General features: G+C 46.0%; 1 protein-coding gene across 1 annotated transcript in view; it reads left to right on the plus strand.

Moving 5' to 3' along the window:
* LOC121847908 (Golgi phosphoprotein 3-like) overlaps positions 1-1,417 on the plus strand; it is a 14,972-nt gene extending 13,555 nt beyond the window's left edge. Inside the window, exon 3 of the mRNA XM_042331218.1 lies at positions 1-1,417. This exon is cut by the window's left edge and continues 826 nt beyond it. The gene's annotated coding sequence lies outside the window, so the exon portion shown is untranslated.
* The last annotated feature ends 5,925 nt before the right edge of the window (positions 1,418-7,342 follow it).

The raw sequence follows: 7,342 nt of genomic DNA on the forward strand, positions 1-7,342 counted from the left end.
GTATGTTATGTATTTCTGTATTCTCTCCAGGTACCTAGCTCTAATTCACTGTAACATGTATTAATCCACTGTTGTTCAGTGATGTACATACAGATTCCATGTACATGAATGAAACATAGTAACACTATATGAACACTAGAGAATATTTTTTTGAGGGGGGTTGATTTCCTCTCCAACGTGATGATGACGACATGGTCTGAAGATTCCTGTTTCTGATTTTACACTTGTGTTTTATGAACGAATGCTTCTCTCATTAAGGTGTTTGGGTTCCAGGTAAATGTGAGAGATCAGGGCTCCGTCTGAGTTCTACCTTACTACAAATATATATATATATATTAGTTAACTTAGTGTCGTAGTGTACTATATAGGGAATGGTCTCTGTTAATTTTCAGATTAACTAAACCCTTCAGGCCAGTTTTTCGTCTCTAAAGAGTTCTGCTGAGGTAAAGACATCTGCATTCATAGGTTCGGTTTGCTCCGACACCCGAGAGTTCAGTCTTGTCTGTTTCGACTGGGAAGCATAAGGTAAGCTTGTGTCTATCTAGCTCTGGGAATCATCTTTGGACCAGGGCCCACTAGTGCACTATAGAGGGAACAGGGTCCCCCTAGTGCACTATAGAGGGAACAGGGTCCCCCTAGTGCACTATAGAGGGAACAGGGTCCCCCTAGTGCACTATAGAGGGAACAGGGTCCCCCTAGTGCACTATAGAGGGAACAGGGTCCCCCTAGTGCACTATAGAGGGAACAGGGTCCCCCTAGTGCACTAGAGAGGGAACAGGGTCCCCCTAGTGCACTATAGAGGGAACAGGGTCCCCCTAGTGCACTATAGAGGGAACAGGGTCCCCCTAGTGCACTACAGAGGGAACAGGGCCCCCCTAGTGCACTATAGAGGGAACAGGGACCCCTAGTGCACTATAGAGGGAACAGGGTCCCCCTAGTGCACTAGAGAGGGAACAGGGTCCCCCTAGTGCACTATAGAGGGAACAGGGTCCCCCTAGTGCACTATAGAGGGAACAGGGTCCCCCTAGTGCACTACAGAGGGAACAGGGCCCCCCTAGTGCACTATAGAGGGAACAGGGACCCCTAGTGCACTATAGAGGGAACAGGGTCCCCCTAGTGCACTATAGAGGGAACAGGGTGCTATTTGGGATGCAGGCATTTGTCTGTGCCTCAGCCTTTCTTCAGTGTCTACGTTTCTGTCCGTCCTTCTGAACGTGATTTCGTAACGAAGAAACCGCTCCAATGATCCAGTACGGAATAAAAGGATCATCTCTTCTAGAACTTTCTAGAACTTTCACCTATCATGTTTCTTGAAGTCATTCAGGTTATTTTTGTAACTTTCTCATAATCAATTTGTCAACAGTTGTTGTGTCTGTTCACTCCAAAGGTCTGAAATGAATAAAACAAATCAAAATGATGGATGGACCAACATTCCACTTTATTTGTTTTTGTATATAGTTATAGAGATACTTTATGTATGTATTCAACCTCCGTCTGAGTAGCTTGTTTGAACTGGGAATGCAACTTAATTTGCTTCTTTTTTTTTTTTTTTAAGAGGGCAGGGATTTTATCCTGCTTCCTGTTCTGAACTCGTATGGTCACTGTCAGGCCATAGGACTTGGTAAGACCTCACAAACATCCTGCTCCCTGTTCTGAACTTGTATGGTCACTGTCAGGCCATAGGTCTTGGTGAGGTCTTAACCTCACAAACAAAAGTAGTGCACTATGTAGGGAATTGGTTGACTTCTTCAAGACGTGTGATGTCTTGTTCAAACGATCATCATTTAAGGGGCGGCAGGTAGCCTAGTGGTTAGAGTGTTGGACTAGTAACCAGCAGGTAGCCTAGTGGTTAGAGCGTTGGACTAGTAACCAGCAGGTAGCCTAGTGGTTAGAGTGTTGGACTAGTAACCAGCTGGTAGCCTAGTGGTTAGAGTGTTGGACTAGTAACCAGCAGGTAGCCTAGTGGTTAGAGTGTTGGACTAGTAACCAGCAGGTAGCTAGTGGTTAGAGTGTTGGACTAGTAACCAGCAGGTAGCCTAGTGGTTAGAGTGTTGGACTAGTAACCAGCAGGTAGCCTAGTGGTTAGAGCGTTGGACTAGTAACCAGCAGGTAGCCTAGTGGTTAGAGCGTTGGACTAGTAACCAGCTGGTAGCCTAGTGGTTAGAGTGTTGGACTAGTAACCATTAGGTAGCCTAGTGGTTAGTGTTGGACTAGTAACCAGCAGGTAGCCTAGTGGTTAGAGTGTTGGACTAGTAACCAGCGGGTAGCCTAGTGGTTAGAGTGTTGGACTAGTAACCAGCGGGTAGCCTAGTGGTTAGAGTGTTGGGCCAGTAACCAGCAGGTAGCCTAGTGGTTAGAGCCTAGTGGTTAGAGTGTTGGACTAGTAACCAGCAGGTAGCCTACTGGTTAGAGCGTTGGACTAGTAACCAGCAGGTAGCCTCGTGGTTAGAGCGTTGGGCCAGTAACCAGCAGGTAGCCTAGTGGTTAGAGCGTTGGACTAGTAAAAAGCAGGTAGCCTAGTGGTTAGAGTGTTGGACTAGTAACCAGCAGGTAGCCTAGTGGTTAGAGCGTTGGACTAGTAACCAGCAGGTAGCCTAATGGTTAGAGTGTTGGACTAGTAACCAGCAGGTAGCCTAGTGGTTAGAGCGTTGGACTGGTAACCAGCAGGTAGCCTCGTGGTTAGAGCATTGGACTAGTAACCAGCAGGTAGCCTAGTGGTTAGAGTGTTGGACCAGTAACCAGCAGGTAGCCTAGTGGTAAGTGTTGGACTAGTAACCAGCAGGTAGCCTAGTGGTTAGAGCGTTGGACTAGTAACCAGCAGGTAGCCTCGTGGTTAGAGCGTTGGGCCAGTAACCAGCAGGTAGCCTAGTGGTTAGAGCGTTGGACTAGTAACCAGCAGGTAGCCTCGTGGTTAGAGCGTTGGGCCAGTAACCAGCAGGTAGCCTAGTGGTTAGAGCGTTGGACTAGTAACCAGCAGGTAGCCTAGTGGTTAGAGTGTTGGACTAGTAACCAGCAGGTAGCCTAGTGGTTAGAGCGTTGGACTAGTGGGTAGCCTAGTGGTTAGAGTGTTGGACTAGTAACCAGCAGGTAGCCTAGTGGTTAGAGTTGTTGGTAACCAGCAGGTAGCCTAGTGGTTAGAGCATTGGACTAACCAGCAGGTAGCCTAGTGGTTAGAGTGTTGGCCCAGTAACCAGCAGGTAGCCTAGTGGTTAGTGTTGGACTAGTAACCAGCAGGTAGCCTAGTGGTTAGAGTGTTGGACTAGTAACCAACGGGTAGCCTAGTGGTTAGAGTGTTGGACTAGTAACCAGCAGGTAGCCTAGTGGTTAGAGCGTTGGACTAGTAACTGAAAGGTTGCAAGATTGAATCCCTGAGCTGAGAAGGTAAAAATCTGTTGTTCTGCCCCTGAACAAGGCAGTTAACCCACTGTTCCCCTGAACAGGCAGTTAACCCACTGTTCCCCTGAACAGGCAGTTTACCTACTGTTCCCCTGAACAGGCAGTTAACCCACTGTTCCCCTGAACAGGCAGTTTACCCACTGTTCCCCTGAACAAGGCAGTTAACCCACTGTTCCCCTCAACAAGGCAGTTAACCCACTGTTCCCCTGAACAAGGCAGTTAACCCTCTGTTCCCTGAACAAGGCAGTTAACCCTCTGTTCCCCTGAACAAGGCAGTTAACCCACTGTTCCCCTGAACAAGGCAGTTAACCCACTGTTCCCCTGAACAAGGCAGTTAACCCACTGTTCCTCTGAACAAGGCAGTTAACCCACTGTTCCCCTGAACAAGGCAGTTAACCCACTGTTCCCCTGAACAAGGCAGTTAACCCACTGTTCCCCTCAACAAGGCAGTTAATCCACTGTTCCCCTCAACAAGGCAGTTAACCCACTGTTCCCCTGAACAAGGCAGTTAACCCACTGTTCCCCTGAACAAGGCAGTTAACCCACTGTTCCCCTGAACAAGGCAGTTAACCCACTGTTCCCCTGAACAAGGCAGTTAACCCACTGTTCCCTGAACAAGGCAGTTAACCCACTGTTCCCCTGAACAAGGCAGTTAACCCACTGTTCCCCTCAACAAGGCAGTTAATCCACTGTTCCCCTCAACAAGGCAGTTAATCCACTGTTCCCTGAACAAGGCAGTTAACCCACTGTTCCCCTGAACAAGGCAGTTAACCCACTGTTCCCCTGAACAAGGCAGTTAACCCACTGTTCCCCTGAACAAGGCAGTTAACCCACTGTTCCCCTGAACAAGGCCGTTAACCCACCGTCATTAAAAATAATAATTTGTTCTTAACTGACTTGCCTAGTTGAATAAAGTTAAAATAAAAGCCTTTGACCAATCACAATATCTTGCTCTCTATTTCATGTTGCATCATTCTATTTTATCTGATCAGAACATTCATCATTATTTATGCAATAACTTTTTGTTACTATGTTATTTATTTATTTCTTGGATTCTGTCTGTTTTTGTTTCCAATACATTTAAGAATGATGGAGGCCACTGTGTTCTTGGGGACCTTCAATGCTGCAGAAGTGTTTTGGTACCCTTCCCCAGATCTGTGCCTCGACACAATCCTGTCTTTGAGCTCTACGGACAATTCCTTCGACCTTGGCTTGGTTTTTGCTCTGACATGCACTGCCAACTGTGGGAACTTATACATTATAGACAGGGTTGTGCCTTTCCATATAATGTCCAATCAATTGAATTTACCCCAGAATACTTTTTTGCTTTGTCATTATGGGGTATCGTGTATAGATTGATGAGGAAATGGTTTTATTTAATCGATTTTCAAATAAGGCTGGAAAAAGTCTGGGTCTGAATACTTTCCGAGTGCACTGTAGCTATATACACTACTGGTGAAAGTTTTAGAACACCTACTCAAGGTTTTGTCTTTATTTCTACTATTTTCTACATTGTAGAATAATAGTGAAGACATCAAAACTATGAAATAACACGTGGTAACCAAAACAGATTTTTTTAAATAGCCACCCTTTGCCTTGACAGCTTTGCACACTCTTGGAGTTCCCACATATGCTGAGCACTTGTTGGCTGCTTTGAGGGTTGAGGTCGGGTGATTGTGGAGGCCAGATCATCTGATACAGCACTCCATCACTGTCCTTCTTGGTCAAATCACCCTTAGACAGCCTGGAGGTGTGTTGGGTCATTGTCCTATAATCCCATTAAGCCCCAACCAGATAGGATGGCGTATCGCTACAAAATGCTGTTGTAGGAAACCGGATGTAGAGGCTGTGGGTCGAGGGAGCTGGATTGGGACAGGGTAAACGGGTCCGGAGGAAAGTCCAAGGGAGTGATGGTGAGCTGAATCCAGAACAGGGTAGCAGGTTGATGAGATGTGGAACAGGAGACGGGTACCAGAGTCAGAGAGGCAAAATTAGCAGAGATTACGATGTGGAAGTGGCAGGACTGAATTTTGTAGAGGTCTTGATTATGGAACGAGTTGCAGCTGGTAGGGATCTGCTCTGTCTCCAGTACACCTGTCTCCAACCACACAATCACACAGAGAGGGAGAGGGAACTGGGGGAATGGCTGCAGGTCAATGAGACAACGGATGACCACTAGGGGTGTGGCAGGAGCAGATATGACAGTTGACATGTGTCTGTTTCTTGAACTCTGAAGCATTTAGTTGGGCTGCCATTTCTGAGGCTGGTAACTCTAATGAACATATCCTCTGAAGCAGAGGTAACTCGGGGTCTTCCATTCCTGTGGCGGTCCTCAAGAGAGACAGTTAACTCTAATGAACATATCCTCTGAAGCGGAGGTAACTCTGGGTCTTCCATTCCTGTGGCGGTCCTCAAGAGAGACAGTTAACTCTAAGGAACATATCCTCTGAAGCGGAGGTAACTCTGGGTCTTCCATTCCTGTGGCGGTCCTCAAGAGAGACAGTTAACTCTAATGAACATATCCTCTGAAGCAGAGGTAACTGGGTCTTCCATTCCTGTGGCGGTCCTCAAGAGAGACAGTTAACTCTAATGAACATATCCTCTGAAGCGGAGGTAACCCGGGGTCTTCCATTCCTGTGGCGGTCCTCAAGAGACGCAGTTTCATCATGGCGCTGTTCTTGCCATAAATGGACTTTGTCTTTTATTAAATAGCGCTATCTTCTGTAGACCCCCGCTACTTTGTCACAACACAACTTATTGGCTCAAACACATTGAGAAGGTAAGAAATTCCACAATAGGCATTCCAGGTGACTACCTCATGAAGCTGGTTGAGAGAATGCCAAGAGTGTACAAAGCTGTCATCAAGGCAAAGGGCGGCTATATGAAGAATCTCAAATATAAAATATAGCATTTTTTTGGGGTTACTACATGATTCAATATGTGTTATTTCATAGTTTTGATGTCTTCACTATTATTCTACAATGTAGAAAATGGTACAAATAAATAAAACCCTGGAATGATTGAAAACCCTGTAGGTGTTCTAAAACCCTGGAATGAGTAGGTGTTCTAAAACCCTGGAATGAGTAGGTGTTCTAAAACCCTGGAATGAATGTTCTAAAACCCTGTGAGGGTGTTCTAAAACCCTGGAATGAGTAGGTGTTCTAAAACCCTGGAATGAGTAGGTGTTCTAAAACCCTGGAATGAGTAGGTGTTCTAAAACCCTGGAATGAGTAGGTGTTCTAAAAATGAGTAGGTGTTCCCCTGGAATGAGTAGGTGTTCTAAAACCCTGGAATGAAAACCCTGTGAGGTGTTCTAAAACCCTGGAATGAATGTTCTAAAACCCTGTGAGGTGTTCTAAAACCCTGGAATGAATGTTCTAAAACCCTGTGAGGTGTTCTAAAACCCTGGAATGTTCTAAAACCCTTGTGAGTAGGTGTTCTAAAACCCTGGAATGAGTAGGTGTTCTAAAACCCTGGAATGAGTAGGTGTTCTAAAACCCTGGAATGAAAACCCTGTGAGTAGTGTTCTAAAACCCTGGAATGAGTAGGTGTTCTAAAACCCTTGACCGGTAGTGTACATAGCTACCACTTCTGCTCAGCTCAACAGGCACAACGCTATGTAACTATACAGGCACAGCGCTATGTAACTATACAGGCACAGCGCTATGTAACTAAAGGCACAGCGCTATGTAACAGGCACAGCGCTATGTAACTATACAGGCACAGCGCTATGTAACTATACAGGCACAGCGCTATGTAACTATACAGGCACAGTGGTATGTAACTATACAGGCACAGCGCTATGTAACTATACAGGCACAGCGCTATGTAACTATACAGGCACAGCGCTATGTAACTATACAGGCACAACGCTATGTAACTATACAGGCACAACGCTATGTAACTATACAGGCACAGCGCTATGTAACTATACAGGCACAACGCT

Source organism: Oncorhynchus tshawytscha, linkage group LG12, assembly GCF_018296145.1.
Source record: "Oncorhynchus tshawytscha isolate Ot180627B linkage group LG12, Otsh_v2.0, whole genome shotgun sequence".
In the NCBI taxonomy this organism is placed as follows: Eukaryota; Metazoa; Chordata; class Actinopteri; order Salmoniformes; family Salmonidae; genus Oncorhynchus; species Oncorhynchus tshawytscha.